We start from the raw sequence: 10147 nt of genomic DNA, 5'->3' as shown, positions 1-10147 counted from the left end.
CCAGGCTTTGTCAAAATAGATCTGGAAGGAAACAACCAGGGGAAATAGTCATACTTATCTCTGGGCACCCAACAGGTGTTCAATAAACGTTTCTTGAATAAAATATAAAATGATTTCAATAAACTTAAAAGGAGGTAGGACAAAAATCACACTTTTCATAATAATCCTATCTTTTTTGATTTGTTTGGTCTTGTTTCAAAATGATCATTTTTATGCGGGGCACCAGACTAAGGGCATAATGGTTGAGAAGAGATTTGACCTTTAAAGTTGCCTATGACCTGTGGAAATTTTAATGTATGTAAAAAAAAGTAGGGCTGATCATCAAGACGCCCTGATCCCGTTACTGCTCCCTCCAAATCTCTGAATCCTCGGACCTAGCAATCACACACCCCCACAGATCTGCCCCATGCCCACCACATCACTGACTGCCACATGGATGCCCTCATCATTTAGTCCGCAGCCTCCGTCACCAATCACTGATTCCTCAGAGTCCCCTAAATCCCTGACCCAACCATCACCAGTCAGTCCCCCTACACACCATTTCTGATCCCACAGACAACCCCGTCACTGACACACCGTTATCCAATTACTAACCTCATAGCTCACCCCATCCCTGACTCCCAAATAAGCCCAACCCTAATCCTACACATCTTCCCCACCAGTGACTTCATCATTCTCCAATCACTGACACTCACGGACCCCTCCTGTCCCATTACCAATCCAAAAGACTCACTCATCACCACACATGTCCGCCTTCTGACCTGCAGTTCCGTTATCAGATCTAGAAACGCCCGTCACGGCTTAACCCGGGACAGCTGTCACATCCATAGCGGCGAACTCTCCCGCTTCCTGTCTGGGTGAGCAAAGCACTGGTCTCCCGGGCCTGCGCTGTTCGGTACCGGGCAGCTTTGCCCACTCCGCACCCTGGGCGGCTTTGTTCAGGAGGCAATATGGCCGCTCCTAAGCGCTGTGTCTCAGTGGGAGCCGCCATCTCGAGAGGCCGGCCAGTTCCGTACAAGCAGAGGAATTCGGTTTATTCGGAGGCTGGGCTGTACCACCGCGGCAGAGAGGGGAGGGGGAAAAGATGACATAAAGGAGAATTATACAAACGAGTAACATGCAAAATTTTGCAGAGAGATTTTATAGGAGGACTGGGTAAGACGTTTGAGTGAATGTCCTCTATTAGAAAGCTTGGTGGAAGAGGAAGAATTTGGAACAGTAAAATATCCTCATTGGAGACTTTACCTAAAAGTGTTTGTAAATGGCACAGCCCTCTACCGGGAGATTCTACTTGCTGAGAGGGGTGAAAACGTGGAATGGAGATTCCACTGTGGGAAAGGGGCCAGAGTGATGGAAGAGTTCACTGAGGAGCTGAGAAAGAGGACACACAGAAATAATGAACTTTACGCTAAAAACGATTATATGGAATTCTCTAGGGGAAACTACTACTACTGCAGTAACAAGTTGCAGAGGCCGACTGAAGAAAATAAAGTGAGAGGGAAGAGGAGATGAGAATCAGAGACTAGGAGAAAAGAATAATGGGGGCAAAGGAGAAGCTTGTGGAGACAGAGAGATGGGAAGCTTAAGCGTTAAAAATGGAAGCACAGGAACAGAAGTGGGAAACCGGACACAACACGGGAGACTCAGAGGGAGACTGAGACCGAGAAGGAGGAGGCTAAAACAACAGAAGAAAAGAAAAGAGAGGATGAGAGTGAGGTTAGACTTCAGGGGGAAAAAAAAAATCACTTGATAAAAAAAAAAAAAAATACCCAACGAAACACTTGTTATCATATGCTTTACCTTACATCAAGCTTTTTTACTTAAAAAAAAAGGCATACTAACAAACTGATGTTTCCTGTACATAAATAGATACAATTTTGAATCATCATAGATTTCACAAGAGCCATGATTTCTGGCTTGTGTGTAATTAAATGAGCCGCAATTTTACATTAGCAGTTTTGTTTCCCATGTCAAATAAAAACATGTCTGGATTTAGATATGAAGAGATTTTATCAGAAAGATTATTGCAATAGGGAGAATGTATCAATCTCAGAAATCTGCAAGCACCTCACAAAATCAAACAGAAAAAGGCTTTTCTTTAATAGGGTGGTGTAAGAAGGATTAGCAGGAACTTTGAAGAGGTGGAGGTGTGCAAGTGGCAAAACCAGGGTACTTTAACAGGAAATGTTTCTAGGGTCTTTGGATTCTGAGAATAAGCTGCTGAAGGAGGATGTTCCGCATATCGTTACCCTTTAGTGTATGTTTAAACTTGGGGGCAAGCCAAAATTTAGGAGTATGAGGGGACAAAAAAGGCCTAACATTTGGTTAAGACAAAGAAGATGGTAAGAAATGGACAACCAATAGCACTCCAATTTAAACTTCCATAGTTACATCGATCTTTATTGCATGTCTTGTGCATAAGACACTGTAGTCACTCACTGTGTTATGCACTAAGGGTATAGTAATGATTGATTTAGAATCCTAAAGCAGTGATACCAGTGGAAATTGATATGGGAAGGGATCAAATTGTGCAGAGCCATGTAGAAATTGTGAAAATGTTAGCTTTTTATCCTAAGCATGATGGGAAGCTGTCCTTATTTTAATATTTAATTAAAAAAGAAGGTGGAGAGGAGTCCTCTCCTATAATGAAAGAAATAAAAATTAAAGCCACAGTAAGATACTATTTCTCATCTATTACCTTGTTAAAACAAAAGTATTCTTAGTTTGGAAATACACAGCGTTAGTAAAGTCATGGGAACCTGGAATTCTCATATGTTACTCATGGGACAGAAAAATGGTATAGCCCTTATATAGAAGATTTAGCAATAGTTAACAAAACTATATGTATTCATTATCTATTGCTGTGTAACAAATTACCTGAAATTTAGCAGTCTGAAACTATATACATTGTTGTAGTTAACTGTTTCATAGTTTCTGTGATTGGAGAATGTGGGAATAGCTTAAGTGGGTGGTTCAGATCTAGTCTGTCATGAGGTTGCAGTCAAGCTGTCAGCCAGGGCTGCAATTATTTCAAGGCTGAACTGGAGGAAGTTATGCTTCTAAACTCGATCAAGTAGCTGATGACAAGCCTCAGAATTTCAATTTCCAAGCTCAGTTGCTCACCATGGGAGGATTTCCTTCGGCTACTCTATTATCCTCATGACATGGTAGGGGTCTTCCCTCTCAAGCCTCCCTCTTACTATGGAAGCGGGCTTCTACCCAGACCAGTGAGTCAAGGGAAAGAGAGTGAGAGAGCACACACAAGATAGAAGCCATAGTCTTCTTATAACCTAAATTTAAAATGACATCTCATTACTTCTTTTGTATTCTATTTCCTGAAAGTGAATCACTAAGGGTGCCCACAATCAAATGAATGGGAATTGAGCTCTACCTCTTAAGGGGAGGATTATTCTAAAACTACAACACTACATGTAAGCTTTTGCCTTTTAACTCAGAAACTCCATTCCAGGAATATGTCCCAAATACACATTGGCAAAAAAAAAAAAAAGTTACTCATTGCAGTACTATTTTTAATACCAAAAGACATCAGTCAACCCAAACATCTACTAACAGGTCTAGCTGTATAAATTACAGTATACACACAAAACAGTACTATTCAGCTGTAAGAGAGAGACAGAGAGAAGTATCTCTATGTACTAATATGGAGGTAACTTCAGGATATAATGTTATATGAGGGAAAAAAAAGTAGAAAAAAATGAAAAGAGTTTGTTATTACCATTTATTTTCTAAAAATGTGAATACGTATACAGTTAATTCTACTTATTCATGGTAGCTATGTTCAATTAAGTTGCTGCAAACACAGAATTAGTGAATACTGAACCATTTCTCCAAAGGGGAATAAATCAACATAAAATAGATTATAATCTTAAAATACAACTTAATATAATTAAGATTATAACCTTAAAAACAACTTATGTTGGTGGATTCTATTTTCTGTATTTTACCAAAAAAACACACCAAGGTTCAGAACAGTTAAGTAATTTGCCTGAGGTCCAGTAACAAAGGCCAGAGTTAGATTCAAACCCTATGCAACTGACTCCAGAGCTGGAGTTTCTTGCACTACACTGAATTTCCCCTACCATCCCCGTCATCTGTTCATCTCTGTATGACAGCTGAAACAGAAAGGCAGAGCATCCCCTTGTTTAAAATCAGCCGGGAATGTGTGCATGGGGCAACTCAGATTTTTTGCTACTCTGTGCATGTTTGCCAATGACTGAAAAAGCACTGTGAGTATCAATTTTGAGATTATAAATACATTTTAGCAAGTAGGTGAATTTGCAGACACAGAATTTGTGAATAATGAAAATCAACTGTATATGTTTACCTTAAAAATAAAAAGCAAATGATGGAAGAATAAGCCATCGAATAAAATATCATCTACAAAAGGTATTATTAGTTATCTATTGAAATGTAGCAACCTACCCTAAAATTTAGTGGCTTAAAACAACACACATCTATTGTTTCACAGTTTATGTTGGCCAGGAATCTGGACATGGATTATCTGAGTCCTCTGCTTCAGAGTCTTCTACAAATCTATAATCAAGGTATTGGCCCAGGCTGGGGTCTCTCTAATCTGAAGACTCAAATGGGGAGAGATTCATTTCCAAGCTCAATTACACGATTGTTGGCACAATTTAATGCCTCAAAGATTGTTGGACTAAGGGCATTCATGTCCTTGCTGATTGTTGAGAGGAAGCCACCCACAGTACTTTGCCATCCAACTTACAACTTGCTTATCTAGGAAGTCAAGAGAAGAGTCTGTAAGCAAGATGGAAGTCACAAACTTTTATAACCTCATTATCAATATATAAGTGACATCCCCTCTATGTTGCCATATGCCATTGGTTAGAAGCTGCTTACTTATGCAGAGAGTATAACAAAAAAGCCATGAATATCAGGAGGTGGGAATCACTGGCAGCTACCTTAGACACTTCCTACTCCAGGGAGGAAGGAAATAAGATAGAAGGGACAGAAATCATACCTAATTTTCTTTGAATATACCATGTTCTGTTGATTTGACTTTGTAACCACAAAAAATTTTACATAATTATAAAACAAAATTAAATTTTACAAACCAATTCCAAACTTCTGCTTCTGACCAAAGTGAAGTAATAAGGAACGGATGGGAACTTTCCCTGAACCAATGGAAAAACCAGAGAAGTGTATGAAACAATGGCTTTAAAGGTATTAGACATCAGGTTGTGAAGGACAGTGATCCTTGAGAGATGGGAAACAAATTGAGGTGACCCCTTTGATTGCCCAGTTTACTGCCTTGAGAACACTTCTAGGTATGACACAGGACAAAAGAGTCCAGGCAGGGGCCAACAGACTTCCAGAGTGGAGGAGAAAGAACTAATAGTACAGAAAGACCAAGGCAGCTATATTCACAGAGCAGAGGCCAAAGAGGAGAAAGCTGCACAGAAAGAGAGCTCAAGAGACTTGCAGAGGGTCCACTTCAAGTATTTAGGAGAGTACTGGTCAGTACATATATATGTAAGGAAAATCAGAGTCTGGGAAAAGAGACACCAGAACGGAAGGAGGAAACAGTAACTGGAGCGCACAAAAAACCAAGATTAATGCCTGTGCCCACCAGCCACACTGGAGAACTTTACAATTCACTGGGAAGAATACACAGAAGGGTCTTGCCTCAATAGTGGGAAATTATTAGCTCTATATTTAAATCTTGCTCTGGTGCCACCTAACAACTGTTTCCAAGTAACTTAACTACAGAAAAAGCTTCAAAAATATGTATTGGAACACAGAAGTATCTATCATCCAACAAGGTAAAATTCACAATGTCTACCACTAAATCAAGAATTATCAGGCATGTATAGAAACTGGGAAATGATATTCATAATAAAGAGAAAAATCAGTCAAAGAAGAAAAAAACGACCAGAATTGAAAAAGATGTTGGAAATTGTAGAGATAGATATTAACAAGTCAGTATAGATCTTGCAGTCATTAAAAGGATAATGTGAGAATATTATGAACAATTTTAGACTCATAAATTTGGCAAGGTAGAAGAAATGGACTATTTCTTCAAACACCAAAGCTCAACTAAGATGAAATAGATCATCTGCATGGTCCTATAACTATGTAAAAAGTTGATTCTTAAAGACCTCACAAAAAAGGAAAAATGGTTTCACTGGAGAATTCTACCAAAACTTAAAGAATTAACACTGATTTTACACAATATCTTCCAGAAAATAGAAGGGGAGGGAATACTCCCCAAATCATTTTATCAGGAAATTATTACCAAAACCATACCAAGACTGTACAGTGAAAGAAAACTACAGATCAATGTCTCCCATGAACATAAACATAAAAATCCTCAAAAAAATATTAACAAACCAAATTCAACAATCTATAAAAAGAATTATACCCTATGACTAAGTGAAATGTATTTCAAGTATTCAAAGCTGGCTCAAAATAGAAAATTAACCAACAAGATACAAAGAAAAAGTAAATGATTATATCAATTGACACAGAACAGGCACTTGAAAAAATCCCAATACTCATGAATGATAAAAAAAAAATTCTCAGCAAACAGTAACAGAGAGGAATTTCCCTAACTTAATGAAGAGCATATACCAAACAAACAAAAAACAAAAAAATACAACCCACACAAAATATGATACTTAATGATGAAAGACTGAATGATTCCCCTCTTAGATCAGGAACAAGACAATGATGTTTCCTCTCACCATTCTAGTTCAACATAGTACTGGAAATTCTACGCACTAAAATAACACAAGAAAGAAAAATTAGAAGCATACATATCAGAAAGGAAAGAAATAAAACTGTCCCTATATGCAAATGACATGAATGATTGTCTATGTAGGCAATCCAAAGGAATTTACCAATATTATGCCTAAGACTAAGTGAGTTCAGCAAAGTAAGAGGATACACGACCAACATAAAAATCAATCACATTTCTCTACACTAATAATAAAAACATGCAAGCACAAATAAAAACTACCATTTTTAATCACTCCAAAGAAACTGAAACACTTAGGCTTACACTTATCAAAACATGTAGGATTTTAGGAAGAAAATTACAAAATGTCATTAAAAGAAATCAAACAAATAGAGATATACCATGGTCACTGATATGAAAACTATAAACAATAAAGATGTTAATTATGCCCAAATCGATCTATAGGCTTAAAGCAATTTCTCTTAAAAATGACAGCAAGTTTTGTTTTGTTTTTTGTAGACTTAGACAAAATTATTTAAAAATTTATATGGTGTTCCTTAAAAAAACTAAAAATAGAGTTCCCATATGATCCAGCAATCCCACTCCTGGGCATATATAGAGAAAAGATGAAAACTCTAATTTGAAAAGATACATGCACCCCAATGTTCATAGCAGCACTATTTACAATAGCCAACACATGGAAGCAACCTAACTGTCCATCAACAGATGAATGGATAAAGAAGATGTGGCACATATGTACAATGGAACATTACTCAGCCATAAAAAATAATGAAATAATGCCATTTGCAGCAACAAGGATAGACCTAGAGATTATCATACTAAATGAAGTAAGTCAGAAAGAGAAAGACAAATATAAGATATCACTTATATGTGGAATCTAAAAAAAGATACAAATGAACTTATTTACAAAACAGAAATAAGACTCACAGACATAGAAAACAAACTTATGGTCATCAAGGGGAAAGGTGGGGAGGAATATATTAGGAGTTTGGGATTAACAGATAGACACTACTATATATAAAATAGATAAACAACAAAGACCTATTGATGGCACAGGGAACTAGATTCAATATCTTATAATACCCTGTAATAGAAAAGAATCTGAAAAAGAATACATATATATATAAATGAATCATTTTGCTATACAACTGAAGCCAACACAACACTGTATATCAACTATACTTGAATAAAAAGTTGCTTGTTTTGAAAAAAAAAATTACATGGAAAGGAACAGGCCCTAGAATAGCTAAAACAATCTTGACAATGAAGAAAAAGTGGAAGGAATTACTCCCACAACTTCTATTAAACATTGTACTGGAGTTTCTAGTCAGTGCAATAAGGCAAAAAAGAAATTAAAGCCACCTGGTTTGGAAAGGAAAGGGTAAAACCACATTCCCTTGTAGATAACATAATCTTCTATGCAGAAAATCCAATGTATTCTACCAAAAAAATGGTACTAGAAGAAGGTTGAAGTATATCAAATCAATATACAATAATTAGTTGTACTTCCATATACAATCAATAAATAACCAGAAATTAAAATTTAAAATATCTACAGTAGAATTTTCAAGTATGAAAGGTTTGGGGGGAAATCTGACAAAAGACATGAAACACCTGTACACTGAAAACTATAAAACAATGCTAACAGAAACGAAAGAAGACTTAAAAGAGCTACATCACATTCATGTGTCAGCTCATTGTTTTTATAATGTCAAATTCTGCAAATTGATTTATAAGTTCAGTGCAATCTATTCAAAACAGCAGCAAGCTTTAGAGGAGAAACTGATAAGGAAAGAAATAAAACTGTCACTGTATGAGAAGGACAGTTTTATATTTATATGGAAAGGAAAAGGACCAAGAATTGCCAAAACAACTTTGAAAAAGAAAAATTAACTTTGAGGCTTAACACTACCTGATCTCAAGGCTTATTATACACACACTGCAATAATCAAGAGAGTTTGGTATTGGTGTAAAGATAGAAAAATGTATAAATGAAACAGAATAGATAGTTCAGAAATAGATCCAACTGATATAATAACAAAGGAAATTCTGTGGGGGAAAGAATCACCTTTTCAACAAATAGTGCTGGAATAATTGGATATCCATAATTTAATTTGAACCTTAATCCATTCTTCATACTACACACACAAAAAATTAACAAAATGGCTTATAGCCCTAAATATAAAATCTAAAACTATAAAACTCCTAGAATAAAATGTAGAAGAAATCCTTTGTGACCTAGGATGAGGCAAAGATTTCTTAGTTGACACCAAAAGCATGAATCATAAAATAAATGATAAATTGGACCTCTGGTATTCAAAAGACACAATTTAAAAGAATAAAAAGAGAAGCCACAGACTAGAAGAAATTGTTTCTATGTCATATATCTAGTAAAGAACCATCAGCCAGAATATATGGAGACCTCTAACAACGAAATTATTTAAAACTGACCAAAAGATTTAAACAGACACTTCACTAAAGATATACTGATGGCAAATAAGAACAGGAAAAGATGCCCAACATCATTAGTCATCAGGGAAATGCTATGGTATCATAATGAGATACCATTAATCACTTACTAAAATGACTATAATTTTTAAAACTAATAATACCAAATACTGGCAAGGATGTAGAGAAATGAACTTTTACACACAGCTAGTGGGAAAGTAAAATTGTGCAATCCCTTTGGAAAACAGGCAATTCCTCAGGTTAAGTATTCACTGACTATATGATCCAGCCATTCCATTCCTAATGTTTATCCAAGAGAATAAGTATTAGGCATGTACACAATAAAACATACAATATCCAATACATGTGCATGCAAACATTTGTACAGGAATGCTCATAGCAGCTTTATTTGTAAAAGCCAGAAACTAAAATTAACTCGAATGTCCATCATAGGCATCCATACGATAGAATACTAATCAGCAACAGAAAGGAATGAACTCTTGGTACACATAGAAAATCGGATTAAATTCAAAATAAGTATGCTGAGTGAAAGAAATCAGTAAAAGCAAGAGTGCATACGTTATGATTCTACTTATATCAAATTTGAGAAAATGCAAATGAATATATAGTGGCAGAAAACAGGTCAGTCGTTGCCTGGGGATCAGGCAGAAAGCCAGTTGGGGAAGAGGAATTAATTTCCAAGCAATAAGAAGAAACTTTGGGGGATGACTAACATTTTCATTATCTTGACTGTGGTGACAGTTTCACTGGTGTATATACATAAGCCAATGTTATTAAATATGTGCGATTTATTGTTTGTCTATTAAACCTCAATAAACCTGCTTTTTAAAAACCCTACAGCATGCCTTAAAATGCCCTACATTATCTTCCTCAATTTTTTTGACATCATCATAAACCACTTCCCCTCATTCATTTGACTTCAGACATTCTTGTTCTTCC

The sequence above is a fragment of the Kogia breviceps genome, chromosome 4 (assembly GCF_026419965.1).
Source record: "Kogia breviceps isolate mKogBre1 chromosome 4, mKogBre1 haplotype 1, whole genome shotgun sequence".
Lineage (NCBI taxonomy): Eukaryota > Metazoa > Chordata > Mammalia > Artiodactyla > Physeteridae > Kogia > Kogia breviceps.
Note: the sequence above shows the minus strand (reverse complement) of the source record.